We start from the raw sequence: 16,766 nt of genomic DNA on the forward strand, positions 1-16,766 counted from the left end.
AACTTTTAACGCTTTCAAGCTTTACTTAATCTTTTTGTGTTGGGACAACATGAATATTTTTGTTTGGTTAACTGAAACTGGGCAGAGGATTTCTAATTCCCAGCATGCTTTGCATGGCACTAGATAGGGAAAGTAAATAGTAAAATTGTGTGTTATATCACGTCTTCGTGCAAGATGAATGTAAAGTATTTATTATTAGGATTATAGCATCCTGTTTCCCATTAGCATGTGTTTAGCATGCTAGCATTCACTGTACTTGCTAGTTTATAATGGAAAGTGATTCATTTAATTTAAGTGTTAATTTTACATGTCTAATTTAGTTGGGTTTACACAATTCAGTTCCCTCTGCTTGAAGTATTTAAATTGAGATTACCTGGTCATTTTAATTTAAGAAAACTCATTTCAAACATGTGGAACCACCGTCCATGATTGAATCAAGTTCAGCAAAAGAGTTGTTGTTTTTTAAGTGCAATTATCCGCATTGCTTTTAAGCTGACAGATGGTTGTTGTTAAGGTCTCATCTAACTAATAGGTTGCTGGAAAAAAAACAATTGGCAGGCCCAGATGAAATCTGCAGCCTTTTTTCACATTTTCAGTTTTGCTTTGGAATTCTGTGGAATGTATTTACATATGGTAAAATGTGTGACAGAGGTGAGAGTACTAAACTGCTATTAGAAGCTGAAAGCATAATCAAATTAGCAGAAATGCTTTAAAAAGAAATACGCAAGGGGTAGGGGACACATAGAACGTTGTGAATGATGGGAATTCCAATTCTGCGGAAATCTTGTGAGCTTTTCACTGAGTTTTGCAGATGCAGAATCCATGTGGGCCTAGCTACTGCTGGTACTTCGTGTGGACAACAGCTGAGTCTATGAAGCACATTAGCGAGACAGAAAGAGGGAGAAGGATTTTGTGCAGGGGGAGGATACTCCCCAACAATAAGAATTAATTTATAGTCTCTGATTATTGAAAAGGAGCCAGGATTCTTCTGGAGAGGAGTTGGTCTGGCTCAGTGAAAGTGTTTGTGTGTTTGAGTGCATATTTGTGTGTGATTGCTTGAGTGCATGAATGACTTTGTGCTGTAGGTGTATCAATTCTTTGCCACTAGTCTATACATAAACACTTATAGCACACTGCTGTATCACTACTAAATTAAATACTTATTTTCTGTGATCTTTTTATAAAAGAGTTCAATATACTGTAAAAAATAAATAAATAAATAAAATACTGTAACTTTGAGAGCTCAAAACATAAAGGGTATTTAGTAAACTGAGCTGTGGAAATGGCTTGTTCTAAGATCATTGGATTTCTGACATCAGAAACCTGAAACATTAATATAGGACCATTAACATTTACATGTAAATTGTGTTCAGAAAATTGGCCCACCCAGTTACAGTAAGGTAACAAGTATAAAGTAGGATACATACTATGATTTCCAAAAAGAATCCCAGCATTATAAATGAGTGGATGAAATTTATTTTTAACAAGGTCGCTAAACATTTCTGTTTGACGGTGTTTTAATGCCACATTTAAAAAAAAAAAAAAAAAAAAAAACAATAATAATTGAATATTTTGAGAATAAAGTCATAGTATTACAAGAATAAAATCGTAATGTTTTGAAAATAATCTCATAACATGCCTTTTACTAGAATAAAGTCATAAAGTTTTAAGAATAAAGTCATAGCATAATGAGATTAAAGTTGTAATATTCTGAGAATAAAGTCAAAATTACGAGAATAAAGTAGAAATTTTTTGAGAAAAAAAAAAACACAATATTAAACAGCAGGTCACTATCACAATGACAGAACAGACGCTGAGCCAGCAGCTTCATTAATGCAAGAAATGGATGTGGTGGATTTAGTTCAATCATACTTTAGGATATGATTTAGCGATAAAGAAATCCTTGGTCTTTTGCCGCATCAGCAGAGAGTTATTATTAACATCCGGACACTGCAGTGGTTATGTAGGGAACTGGATTTGTTTAGGAGAAAGAACCAGAAAAAGATTTGTGCAGTCCCGCTCATCATGAATGATGCTTGGTCTGCTTTTTTTGTTCTCAAAACAATACTATAACCGAGGGGATGTTACCACATACAATGTCTTGAAATTGGCCTCTATCATTCTCAGCAGTTCCAGTTATTTTTTGCACTTCACTTAAGTGTACTGTAGGCCTAGCATCTCTCACTTCCCTTGACAGGCGCCCACAGGTTGAAAACTCTTGTACTAATGCACACCTCAGTCATGAACAGAGAGCTTGCAAAAACTTCAAACATTAAATTCAGCTCGGCTAACATAACAACAAAGTTGCACAGCCAATGTTATCTCCCTGGTTAGTGGTGTTTACTGTCAGCAAAGACCCAGACGCTCCACTTTACTGTTGTCCACCATATCACATTTGATGTTACTTTTCTTACGACTTATTCTCAATATATTAAGATTTTATTCTCATAATGATGTGACTTTATTTTTGTAATTTTTACTTTATTCTCAAAATATTATGACTTTAATCTCAAAATGCTTTGACTTTATTCTCAATTTATTTTATTTTTTTAAGTGGCACTAAAATGCTGTCGTATTTCAGTTCAACCAGTCCGATATATAATAAATAAAAAAAGTATGATATGACCCCTCTATGATATGAGCAATGCCTCTAATTTTGGAAATCCTCAGTTTACCCCCAGTCACTGTGTAAAGTATGAGTGTTTGATAATCATGTTAATAATCATCAGACCAAACAATATTTGTAATTCATAATTTGTTCTGCTTCACGACTGATTGTGACTGATGATAACACTACTACTGGATATGTATTCTTCGAAGAAACGAGTTGAGTTGGCTTAAAAACAAGATCTCGAACTAAATAAAAGAATATGTAAAGACTATCCTGCCTAGCTGAATGGTTGAATCATTGTTTGAACTGGTTTTTATCTCAGACTGAATGTATTACTTTTGATTCATCCAAGTTTCATGCGCACATTCAATATTTACCCAGAGATTTTTAAAGGATTTGAGTTACTTGTAAATACACATGCAATATACCAATATATCTGATGAGTAATATAATTTCCTTGTTACAAAGAATAGTTGAATTTCAGTAATGATGAGTGTAGGCCTACAGTACATGAGAACACTCTGTGATCTTAAAATCAATTCATGGCACCTAAATTGGCATTTGGATCAAAAGTAAAATGAGGCTAAAGCATTTAAAGTATGAGGAAAACTCTCTCTCTCTTTATTGAATAGCTTTTAACATGAACATTTAGCTAATCTCTTAAATCTAAAAAATCTCGTCAGTGGGTCTCCTTCTCTTTAGGACAGTTTCATGGACCAGCACTGATCACTGTTTAATCATATTCTACTGACTGCTCCATCACAGTCTGTCTGTCTTAATCTAATATGCCTGGAGCCAGCACTCAACAAAAGCTTTTCAATACCCCTTATTCTTTCTCCTCAACTTCCCAGCCATTACAGGAACACAAATTCCAGCTAGACTTGAATATGCAGTCCAATGCACTTTTAGAAACAAGTATGGTGACATAGGGGGAAACGACTCTGTGATGTAGTCCAATGTAGTTAATTTAATCCTTTTAAAGATCATTTTCATTCCTGCCAGTACCCTTTGAACTCTGTGACATTTAAAAATGAATAAGCTTGTGTTGTAATTAAAGGAAACCATTTAAATTATTTCGATTACTTCATCTTTTTTCCATTTAATTAGAACGGAGCTTTCAAGATTCAAAAAGGATTTTAAAAAAGCAGTCCATACAACACACGAGTCATCCAAATCTTTTGAAGCCACACAATAAATAGACTTGTGTGAGGAACAGACAGAAATGTATGTAATTATTCTTCAGTAATAATATCATCATATCATACTTTCCGCTGCTGCTGGATCATAGATTTGAACTCGAGAACCAGATCAGTTCGTTTCGTGAACAAATCATTCAGAATATTTGTGTTAACCGGATCAACCGATTCTTTGAAAAGATCCGACTCAAAAGAATGATTTGTTCACGAATCAGACATTGTTACTTTTCTCATGAACGTGGCCAACAACTTATATTTCAATCTTTTCCTCACACTAAGCTGTTAAATGGCTTCAGAAAAATGTAGGGTCAGTAAATGACTACATAATTTTCCTTTTTTAAGAGAACAATTCCATATTGAGAAAGACTTACCTCAAGGTGGTTCTCAGGTAAGAAGTTGAATATTTTTAAGAAGTTGAATATTTTTAAGCGGATGGCAGTTTGGTTGTTTGCAAAAACAGTTTACATCCTGTAATTCTCCTCCCTGCCCAGTAGGTGGTGATATGCACGAAGAGTGTGAATTGGTAAAAACAAAAAAGGAAGAATGTGAAAGTGAAAGTGGAGATTTATCGAAAACATTTACTAATATATTGATGTGTTTCTCACCCACACTTATCATATTGCTTCTGAAGATATGGATTAAACCACTGGAGTCATATGGATTACTTTTATGCTGCTTTTATGTGCTTTTGGAGCTTCAAAATGTTGATACCCAACAGAGCTGAGGTATATTCTTTTAAAAATCTTCTTTGTTTATGTTCAGCAGCAGAAAGAAAGTCATACACATCTTGGATGGCATGAGGGTGAGACATTGATGAGAGAATTTTCATTTTTGGGTGAACTTTTCCTTGAAATATGCAGTGTTTCATAGTCAACAGAATTCACAACAACAACAACAACATTTAATACATCACAGAAAACCAAATGTTTATGTTTGCAAGGCATAAAAACAAATATACAGTACATGATCAATGAACATAAGGCATGACTGTGCAGCACTTGCCCGATCAGTAACAGTTCCGTTAACTGGCTTGAAAATCTGTCACTGGCCCCAGGCCATCCTTATGGTTGTTCCCTTACCTTGTTTCTTTTTAGCAACACAAAAGCAACAAAATAAATAAATAAACTTTTCATTAACCTATGGTCAGTATACATGCTGTAGATAGCCACAGAAGAATGTTTTATTGTGTATGTAGCTTGAAGACACACACCCTTGTTTGTCTTACTGCAATCACACAGGAGGAATTTACAAGAGCTATCAATCAATTACGGGAAGGGGAGATGAGAAGTGATACACAGAGATATATAATTCAGATAAGACATACATAGAGATGCATACACAAAACATCATCAAATCTGGCAGAATGAGAGTATGCAGAAGTCTGCTGCATGTTTCAAATAGTCTTGAGTTGACCCCAGCTGGTGAAAATAATGAAGACAAGGAGAGACTGATCGAGGCGAAACACAAGAGCTTAACCAACAAACAACAGACTGACAACAAATCCAGTGTAAAATGTATTATTATGCGATTAGGCCATATGTCATACTACACAGTTCTAAGATAAGGATTTAATAATCCATTATTAAATCACAATTACAACAAAGGATTCTTACTGAACCTTTTCAAAATGCTGTCTCTTGTATTTTTCGTCTGCTATCAACACCTTTACAAACTAGCTTAGTTTCCCTCCAGATCAAATAGGTTGGTTAGTCAATAGCAAACACTTCCTGCCAGTTATGGAGAGTTCAGCTGAAGGGAAAGTGCTCTGTTTCCATGCTGGACAAAAGAAATGATTACCAGGTTTTTTAGGCAATAATGAATTGTCACTCATCACATGCTTCATTACTTTAAAGGGGCTACACAATAGAGAGTGTGATATGGATTCCACAAACGTGAAACACACAGAGGCCGACTGCTGTGAGTTTTTTTTTTTAGAGAGAAATAATCTATTATAATGTTGAGGGGTAATTATAATATAACCTTCCCTCATAATTTCAGCAAGTCTTCTCACTTTACTCAAAGGGCATGGAATGGGTGGGGGGGGGGGGGTCAGAGAGAGTCAGTGGACATGGGAACAAGAGTTTGAAAAAGTTTTGTCCGCTGTAAAAAGTTCTACCCCTCACAAACTCTGCAAAATGATCTCAGTATTTGTAACTATTCGTATGTGTTGTGTGGTTAAAGCACACGTATGTTTCTGTAAGTGTGCATAGGCACTGAAATGTACAAATCAACATATTGACAGCATCTAAAATGTAAATACTTTTACATATTAATAACTTAATAGATAAATGTTAATTACTCCTGGGGTTTATATATTGAGTCATGGAGTTAATAGGTTGATTTGATGGTATTTAAATAAATGAAATTACATATGTGTTACACCATCACATTTATTTAACACTGTTAAGGCATTTTTCCAGTTTGAAAATATAGTGAATATAATGGTTTCATTGTGTTGTGTAATTTCTTAAAACTGGTCAGAACAATTTTGACAGCATAGACACGTTACAATGTAACATCCTTTGTGTTTTACTAATTTTTCATACTTGTTTGATGATAATTACATTTAGACTAAGAGTGCAAATTACTTTGCTTCTACTAGTCCCATCTGAATTTCATTTATATGAAATTCTTTCCCAGATAAAGTTTCTCCATCATTTACCGATAAATGAGAGTCCTGCTATGGGATTGAGTATTTAGGGGTAAAGAAATGTCCTACCACTCTTCAGATGATTCGTAAAGATTTGTAGCCTCAGTTGAAAATACATAAAATCATGTGTTTTAAATAGGAATTTCGATTTAACACGTTAATTAAGTGTGATTGATTATATTAAAAATAACACATTTTAAAAAATTAACTCCATTAATCATGCCTCCTGACCTGTACATAAATTCTGTGATAAAAAGTATGTATTTTCCTTCCATCAGAGCAATTCAAGCTTGAAGTACATATAACATATAGCATATATCACATATAACTTTGTGTTTTTATGAGCCGGGTCGGCAGGGGGCAATAACCTCACAAGCAGTGCAGCTGCAAATTGAAAGGAAAGCCACTTACACAGGATGAGTTCTCAACAGCACAACAGAATACAGGGATCTCAAGATGCGATTTTCAAAGTTACAGAACACTGTTTTAAAAACGTGGCATTTATGACACTGAAAACCAGTGAGACACTCCAAAAGCATCCCTCATATGTACATAGACCGATAATATACATTATTAAAAATAGCATAGATGGAATATAAGAACATGTCATTTAAGAACAGGACAGATGACGAACTGAGTTTCAAAATGGATTGTTGTCGACTGAAGGCTTATGTTCAATGATTTGGGAATAATATAAACTATATATTGACTTTTAAAGGCACTTTTTGTATTGTCTAATCAGTACTTTACTTGTCTGCCACAATAATGCAATATATTTTATTTCAATCTGAATATCTGAATTATATATAAATTGTTGAATTATTATGTATTATTTATATTGAATTATCTTTATTTGGGGGCCTTTCTCAGCAAGTACTGATAAATGGGATTAATTTTACTCTACGTCCTAAAAGTGCCAGATATGATGATCACTTTTCAAATGGACAACAAATACATCGTTTTTCATAGCAAGCACATTCAATAGACTTTAACCGAGCAAACCTTAAAAAACAGAGAAACAGAGTGAGGGAGTTGGGCAGGGGAATATAGGAAAAATGAGGGACAGACAGGCAAATAGAGAGAGACAGTCTATTGATTTGGTCCACAGTGAGAGATAAGGTATCTCCACACATGGCTTTATCTGACTGGTTACATATCAGCAAGGCGAGTAAGTGAGCATACCGTATCGACACAGCAACATCAATCAATGCCACATGCTGCTCTATTCATCATGCACACTGAAAAATTACACACACATGGCACTTTTTGTAGCAACAATTATTTTTTTGTACTTTTGAACATCATTTGATGGCAACCAATAAGTGATCTTTCTTATATACCAGTTGTTTTTTTTTTTCAGTTTCTATGCGGACTTCGCATGAGTGTTGACATTGGTGTCATTACTGCTTTTGGTTGCACTTTCAAAGAATGAGCCTATATTATACAGTGTATGGAAAGCCAGTCAGAGACAGCCACTCGCTGTGAATCAAGAAACAGTAATACTGAGATTCAGGTTTATGGATAGTCAGGTTTATGGGTATAGATTTTGGTGCCACTTCCTTCCCTGCACCAATCAATTGCACACATACAGGTTCCTGAGTCGATGAAGGTATGGAGAGTTTTATTTGAGTCAGTGGTAGTGGCTCCATCTTCTGCTCTGTTCCCCCATTTTTATTGGACAGAAGCAGATCTGTGTGTGTCTGTGTTTGTGAAAGTTTATATGTCAACACTTTCCCATGTTCACATCCTATAGTAATTATTGATAATGATAAGACACTGGCTCGATCAGCCTGACTGAATCAATGAGAATCAATGAGAAAGAGGGAGGAGTCAGCAGTTAAGTAGCCAAGATTAATATTTTTTAGAGCTAAAGTCCTATCCCAGGTTAAAAGGGTTGGTGCTCCCATAAAAGAAAATTCTGTCATAATTTTTAACCCTTAAGTTGTTCCTAACCTGCATGATATTCTTTCTTCCGTGTAACACAAAAGGATATATTTGGCGGAATGACAGTCTCAGTCACCTTTCACTGTATGGAAAAAGATGCAATAAAAGGGAATGGTGACTGAAAATACCATACTGCCTTACACATTTTGTGTTCCACTGAAGAAAGAAAGTTGGATTTGGAACAACATAAGGGTGAGTAAATGATTACAGAACTTGACAGAGCAAAGTTTTCGGTCCCTCATTTGGTTTTGTACATTTGCATTGGGTGATCCCTTACTCCACCACTTTGACGAAAACACAAATTATGGAAGGAACCAATCACTTTATCTGATGGGACACAAAATGTTGAGACATGACAGCTTTAATTTAAATAGTTCTCATCTTACTAGTTCAAAGTGTAGCCCTTCATTATCTATGTCTGGTGCAGACATCTTCAAAGCGAATCCCCAGATGGTGTAGCACACTCTAATTGCACAGGTTAAGTTTGGTTACTGGCAAAGTAGCAGTACCACACTGCATATCATTAAAATGTCTCTGTGGTTTACTTTTTCCTCATCTCTGCCTATAGTAGTCATATTCATAAAGAGGTTCTAAGATGAGAGAACAGAGATGTCCCAAAGAGTCAAATGCACATCATGCACCTTCAAATGGCAAAATCTCTGCATAATTTGCATCCTAATCCAGACTATTACAATTGTTTATGTTTGTATGGCACATCTGTTTTTATGTGTGCTCGACAAGCTTCAGGTTGATTTGCTTCTAAAAGGAGGTGTTGCAATGTGTGACAGGAAATCATTATGAAATGCCGAATGAGTCGATGATTTGATCAGTCCTCATCCATTCCTAATCTTAGTCTGTATTCTCAGATGCCTGTCCTGGTATTTGCCAGTAATGTGATTTGTGCGCTGTATTGTAAGTTGCTTTGTTAAGAAAGCATCTCTTATGGACATTAGGCTAATGTAAATGTAACGTGATGCTTCCAGGGATGTACAGAATACTGTATTTCTCTCTACTTCTCTACTTCTTATTCACCAAAAGTATAACTGTACTTGAAAAATGACAGCTTTCTTTCCAGGTTGATTGGTTGAATTGCTTTTTATGGGGGTTTGGGGGTCCTGACCTCTAGACTGTAAGATTGTCTAATGGTGCCTGAGGCAGAGGTTTTTTTGGTTCATTACAGCAAAGCCTTTGTGTGAAAATCCCATGTTAATCCATGCTTCCATTTTCTTCTCAAACCTAAATCTAAAAGAAGTTTGACAGAAAATATTTCTGTCTCACTCTTAGAGCTTCAGGAGATATTTTAAGGCTCAGATAAGGTTTGATTTGGTGAACCAGCCTACAGTTTAGCTTTTAATGTGCATTGCTAATTTTTATCTGTGTATCCCTGCATTGTATGGGTAAAAAACAATATTAATGTGTTTTTTAATTGAATAGAATAGAACAGAATTTACTGGAAAATTGTTTTGGACTTGTTTGTGCACAGAAGTCAATAGTAAGAAATCATTGTACAGAATAAACCAATATTAAATGCTGCATGTAATTTTTACATAAACATAACAATACATAAGATATAACAAGACATAAATAAGCATTCTGTACCAGTCTTAAGGAGCCTTGTTTAAAAGCCAAAATGAGGTACACACAAATTACTTTCTGAAATTATTTAATCTACAAGATGGGACTCGGTACATGAGGGCAAAAGCTCACTCTTCATTGTGAATATGGAATAGGTCGGAAAATATTTTTTGGGCTTGACTCATCTCTTATATCAATTGAATGGAATGATGTTCTTTGAAAGAATGCTTTATATGAATGTGTATTTATAAGTTAGTCATTTGACAGAGAGAGAGAGAGAGAGAGAGAGAGAGAGAGAGAGAGAGAGAGAGAGAGAGAGAGAAAGCAATAAAGAGAGATCAAGTGGGAAAAAATTAAGACTTGTAAACTCAGTAGAGGGAGCTCTTAAGCTCAGTAGAGGGAGCTCTTTCTACTGTGTGTGTGTGTGTGTGTGTGTGTGTGTGTGTGTGTGTGTGTGTGTGTGTGTGTGTGTGTGTGTGTGTGTGTGTGTGTGTTGTTTCTCCCAGTCTTCATACAGACTCCGTCTGGGCTCTGAGCAACCTTTGGCCAACATCACGCTTAATATGTAAAGCATATATCCCCTTCAAAACACTTTAAAATGGCACATACCGGTGGCCTGATTCATCAAAACTAATGGTCTTGCTTTAGGCTGGTGTGGTTGTTTTTTTTTTTCTCCCCTCTCTCTTTATTCATTTGCTTCTGTCATTCACTGAGAGCCTTGGGTCAAAACTAAGTGCTTGTCCACTATTAGCAGAAACTGGATAGAATCCAGAGTCAAGAAATCTGATCTCACTCAGTTTCTGGATTTTGGAAAACATTATTTTTCTTGTAATGTGAATAGGTAGCAAGAAAAAGATCCCACCAGTACCCATTCACTCAAGACCAGAAAGAAGAATAGTATAGGAGACAGATAGGAAGAAACAGAAAAAAAGGTTGGTTATACAAAAAAACAAAAAAAAAAACAATCACAGAATGCTTTTGTTACCCATTTTTATCATGCTACACACTGTCTTTATCTTTACCCAGAGTTCACAACCGTTTCCCTCTTTCCCCCCTCTGTTCCTCCACTCTGCTTTTGTCCAGCTATCAGACAGAATTAAAAACTACAGGAGCAACAAACTCAAGCTGACATGACCTGATGAGGGCCATGGCAGGGTGAGGGGAAGGGGGGCCGCGGTGGTTGCAAGGGAGGCCACTGCTCAAGTCATGTGATGCACTAGACCAGTCTGCAGTTGGCTACAGCCATTCCACAATTGTTGGGCTGCAGTTTGCTCAGGCTGAATATAAATAAAGAACAAAACACTCCATTCCCCCTTTTTCTCTGAACTGCTATTTTGCGTTTATAAGTAAAGGCTTTCTATGAAGATGAGAAGAAAGTATTTCTCCCATTTATCTTTACAGGTTGAGGTCAAAGGGGAAACATCGCTGTCTATTAAGCATCCATTCTCACCTCTTTGCACAATGCTCTGTGGCCCAAAAGGTGTTAGCGCTGGATGAAGGGAGTGGAGAGAAGAGGAAGAATTGTTAGAGGGTGGCAGGAGGGAAGTGAACACAGTCAGGGTCAGTTAGGGCAGACAGAATGACACAGCATGAAGAAGAGACAATAACTGACACAAACAAGAGATAGAGAGAAAAATTACCCATTGTTATCCTATTGTATGTACCCAAGAGGTACAGCACCATTCTATTATATTCTGTTCTGTCATGTAAACGATTTAGCCCAACAGAAATCGTACCAGTCCCATTTTTGCAAAATCGGACTAACAGACCTAGATGATGCGACTGTAGATTCATCCAGCACATATCCAGCCTTTAAAGGGATAGTTCACCCAAAAATGAATATTCTCTTATTATTTTCTCACCCTCATGCCATCCCAGATGTGTATGACTTTCTTACTTCTGCAGAACACAAATATTTAGATATTTAGAAGAATATTTCAGCTCTGTAGGTCCATACAATGCAAGTGAATGGGTGCCAACATTTTGAAACTCCAAAATCTGCATAAAAGGAGCATAAAAGTAATTCATATGACTCCAGTGGTTAAATTCATGTGTTCAGACACGATATGATAGGTGTGGGTGAGAAACCGATCAATGTTTAAGTAATTTTTTTTTGTCATAAATTCTCCTCCCTGCCCATTAAGGGGCGTTATACAAGAAGGATGTGAATCACCAAATGCAGAAGGAGAATGAGAAAGTGAAAGTTAAGTGGAAATTGACTTAGAAGGGAGGAGAATTTATAATAAAAAAATATTGATCTGTTTCTCACCCACACCTGTCAAATCACTTCAGAATATATGGATTTAACTTTTATTTTGCCCTTCAAGAAATTTTGCAGATTTTGAAGCTTCAAAAAAGAATTTAAATTTTTGGGTAAACTAACCTTTTAATCGGACAACAGCTGGCTTCGGCAATGTGCTCATGCTCTAAAAGACAGAGGCGACGCACACTGTGTATTTAACAGGCTAATTTGACATCTTTCCTTCAGATGTGATTATGCATAAACCATGTGTACTTAGATAGTCCTGTTGACTCCCAAAAACTCGCTGTCACTCGATAATAACCGCACATGTGACTGTATAACAGGTCAATTCTTTCATGCACCCATTCGTCCACTGAGCCATATCAACAGTATCGAAAGGCCATCACTGGAATGTTAAGCATCTACAAAACATGCAAAATGTAGTGTTTCAAATGAGTAGGATGCCAGAACACTAAATAATACATTTTTGGTCAAATAATAACACAGATAAAATTACAATACCAACAGCCAAATAATAGTATGTACAGGAATGTATTTATATTATACACTTGCATACCTACAAAACTTAATTAATGGATGAGTACAAATTCAGGACTATGAGTACAGGAATTCGGATGCAGCCTATGTGTGTTCAGTGGTGGGAAGTGTTCAGTTAAACAGTGCAACAGGCAGACACGGCACAGCTGCAGCTGATTTGAACTGCAGCCCTGACAGCTTAATGAGATATTTTATAGCAGCACAGATCTCCTGCCCCACTCATGCCATTAAACACACATCAGGGGAAAACCTAAATTCTGGAAGTATCAAGTACATTTTAAATACACAGACAATTACAATAGACTCCACATAAAAGTCCATCCTGTGAATTGGTTGGGTATTCAAAGTACCAAACAACATTTTAGTTTTTGTCATTTCTGCACAGTAGTTTAAACAACAGACTTGATCTGATTCATAGTAATTATGGTTCATTCATTTGATTCAAGTCAAAGGAAAACATCAGCTCAGCACACACAAAGTGTGCAACCCAAGCTGCTCCTGATGGTACATCCCTCAACAACCATCCCTCCATTCCTCTCCCGTTATCTCATTCCCTCTCTCCTCTGTCTGTGTGTGCCATTCCCGGGTCAGTGTAGCCTCTGTATCTGTCTGAAGTCTGGGGGCAGAGTCTGATCAGAGCCTTTCAGCACAGGCCTCAGTGGATATGAAGATAATCTGAGTGGGTCATCTCACCACCACTCATGGCCTTTCATTCAGAGGGCTCGGCCTCTCTCAGATGCCTCATCTTCATATGTTTTATATATAACGTTACTAATGTTAACTCAATTGTCATAAAATATTATTTTTAAAATGTGGACTGTGTTGTTCGTTGGAATAAGAATAGTTCAGAAGTTGCCTGGGATATCAAAGTGTGTGTGTGTGTGTGTGTACATGATTATACTACATTTTGGGGACCAAATGTCCAAACAAGGATTGTAAAACCTGAGATCACCTACCTTGTGGGGCCCAGACAGCGGTCCTCATGAGAGAAATGGCTTATTAAACATATTAAACTATGTTTTTTTGAAAATGCAAAAATGCAAAAAGGTTTCTGTGGGGGTTAGATTTAGGGGTAGGGTTAGGGGATAGAAATTGTCATTAGATCTGTATAAAATCTATAAAATGCATGGAAGACTATGGAGAGTCCCCAGAATGATATAAAAACAAGTTTGTTTGTGTGTGTGTGTGTGTGTGTGTGTGTGTGTGTGTGTGTGTGTGTGTGTGTGTGTGTGTGTATGTGTGTGTGAAAATGTGAAAGTTCCCAAAACACATTGTCATAAAATTTTTCCAATGTTCATTTGTTCCCGTGGAGTCAGGAAGGATTCAGAAGTTGCCTGAGATGTCAAAGAATCAAAGGGTGTGTGTGTGTGTTTATTTTCGAAGACAGATGTGCTCATCTATTGGTTGAACAGGCTCCTGAACACTATTTTTTTCTTTTTTTGTAACCTCATCCATTTATTTCTAATGGCCAGTCATTTCTGACCGGGAACACCACAGGTGGGTGTGAGCACACACACTCTCACCCATGCATCCCCACATGCCCTTTGGATTCCCAGGCAATCTCTAAACCTTATGTATAGACAAGATAAATAGATAAAATATCATACAAAATTTCAGAGCTTGCCTTGGAAACCAAAGGGTCAAAGTGACCGGAACACAACATAAGGGTTTCAAACGTAAGGGTCTCAAAGAAATCAGCAGAGGCTTTATGTGGAGGGAATTGACAAAAGAGAATGGGTCAGTGTGTGTGCGTGCGTGTTCAGTTTAGTGGACACATCCTTTGGCATCATTAGATGGTTAACTCAGTGTTCATTCAGGTGTAATGTTAGTCAAGATTGTGAGTGTGTGCGCATGTATTCAGTGTAGTTCAGTGGACACGTCCTTTGGCCTCATTAGATGGTTAACTCAGTGCTCATTCAGGTGTAGTGTGAGTAAGGAGTGCGAGTGTGTGTGTGTGTGTGTGTGTGTGTGTGTGCATTCAGTGTAGTTCAGTGGACACGTCCTTTGGCCCCATTAGATGGATAACGCACTGCTCATTCAGCCATGTGAAACAGGACACACAACAAGAAATCAGAGCAAAGGAGCTTTGTGTGTGTGACTGTGTGTGTATGTGTGTGTGTACATGCATATGTTTTGTCATTAATGTGCATTTGTCAAAACAAAGCACACACTTACATGCACACATCGAGATGTAGAGAAGATGTATGCACTTGTGATAGGTTTGATAGATATGGAATAATTGAGAAACAACTAGGATTTGCAATATGAATATATTTTTCATTCTGCAACAGTTCAACTTCAACGGTATTCCAAGAGTTCTAATATTTAGTATAACAACACTGGTATGCTTCGTTGTAAGTTTCACTCTGCTTGTGTTTGTTTGCAGTGTTCCAGACAGGTTGTCAGTCTGTGGGTTGCTCGGCATCACGCAACAGTTTATCCTGGTTTGGCTTCATTTGGAAATATTTTCATTAGCTGAGCCACAATGGACAAAATAATTGGCCATTTTGTTTCTAAAATGTAAGCGAATCGATATTAAATTCATGTTTAAAGAGCTGTTTTTACAAAAGAAATATCAAATTGCTTAAATATCAACTTTTCCTCTCTCTCTCTTTTCTCTCATCCTTGTTCACTTCCTGCTTACTCTTTCTTTCTTTTCTCTTGTCTACTTTAATAGCATGTGACATTTCTGACTGTTACGGCTTGCTAATTATGGCTGTTTTGTTACTGTGTTCTCTGGAACAATTGGATGATTGTTGAGTGCAAAGATCTGACAGACAAGCACAGGCCTCTCTCTCTCTCTTTTCGTCTCTCTCTCTCTCTCTCTCTCTCTCTCTCTATCTATCTTGTCGAGACTCTTTATTACTGATGTTCTTTCTCTCCCCCTTCACCCCCACATTTATTCACATTTGCTCAGCACTCCTATTTTCTGATGAAGAGATGAAGGCTTGTTATTCAAGAGTTGTGACAGCACTTGTGGAGGTCACAGCGGAAAATGCTGAATGCTGAGTTTGGATTGACTTATTCTTCCTTTGTTTTGTTTTTCTCTCTCTTGACATGAGTCAGTCATATATGTTCATACAGATTTATCCAAAATGGGTCAAAGCTAGATTTAAAAAATATATGCAGTGGCCACAAAAAGTGATTGCACTACCACAATTTTTAAGCAGAACATAATTTTTTTTTAATTTTAATTTTTATTTAAAATGGTAAAACAATACATTTTTATTAGGACAATATTTGGTATTTTAACTTTTTTTTTTTTAAAACAGTGTCAAATGTTAGTGGAACATGTCCATAGTCATTGTATAATTACATCTGTGTTTACTGATATAGAACCAATATATTCACAAAAAAATGCCAAGATAAAATGCTAAAATAAAATATTAGAAATCTATTTTTTTTAAATACTACTTGGTTTGATATATTATATTATATTATATTATATTATGAAATTTATGCATTTTTAAATGTGACTTAAGTGTCCCAAAGTGGTCCAAATAATTTTGGCGGCCACTGTATAATTTTTTTTATTAATATTGCTCCAGACAGAATACCATAATTCAATTTTTCTACATATCTTTTTGGTTTCTGTTTGTGCATGAATCATTATCCATTCATTGGGGATGTTGTATCAACTGCTGTCTTTTTCCCACAGACATCTTTGAACACAAAATCAGACAGCCACAGATATCTCTGAACCAACCATGCCTGACCTCAATGTGTGCATGCTCATTTCTGTGTTTGAAGTTTGTTTGCTGAAAGGTCCCTGTGGCTTATCAAGCTGATTGAGTTCACTCTCATTTCTAAAAGGATTCAAAACCTGTCTGTTAAGTTTGGAACATGATACATCATTTTAAGCTACTTGTTGCATGGTTTAGCAGTTCCTAAATAAATTGAATTTATCTAACTATACTGTATGTGTTTATTATACTGTATGTAGTAAGAAACTGTATGGGGTGTGCAGGTAAAGATTTTAGCAAAGGTTTG

This window comes from Myxocyprinus asiaticus, chromosome 36 (genome assembly GCF_019703515.2).
Source record: "Myxocyprinus asiaticus isolate MX2 ecotype Aquarium Trade chromosome 36, UBuf_Myxa_2, whole genome shotgun sequence".
Classification (NCBI taxonomy): Eukaryota; Metazoa; Chordata; class Actinopteri; order Cypriniformes; family Catostomidae; genus Myxocyprinus; species Myxocyprinus asiaticus.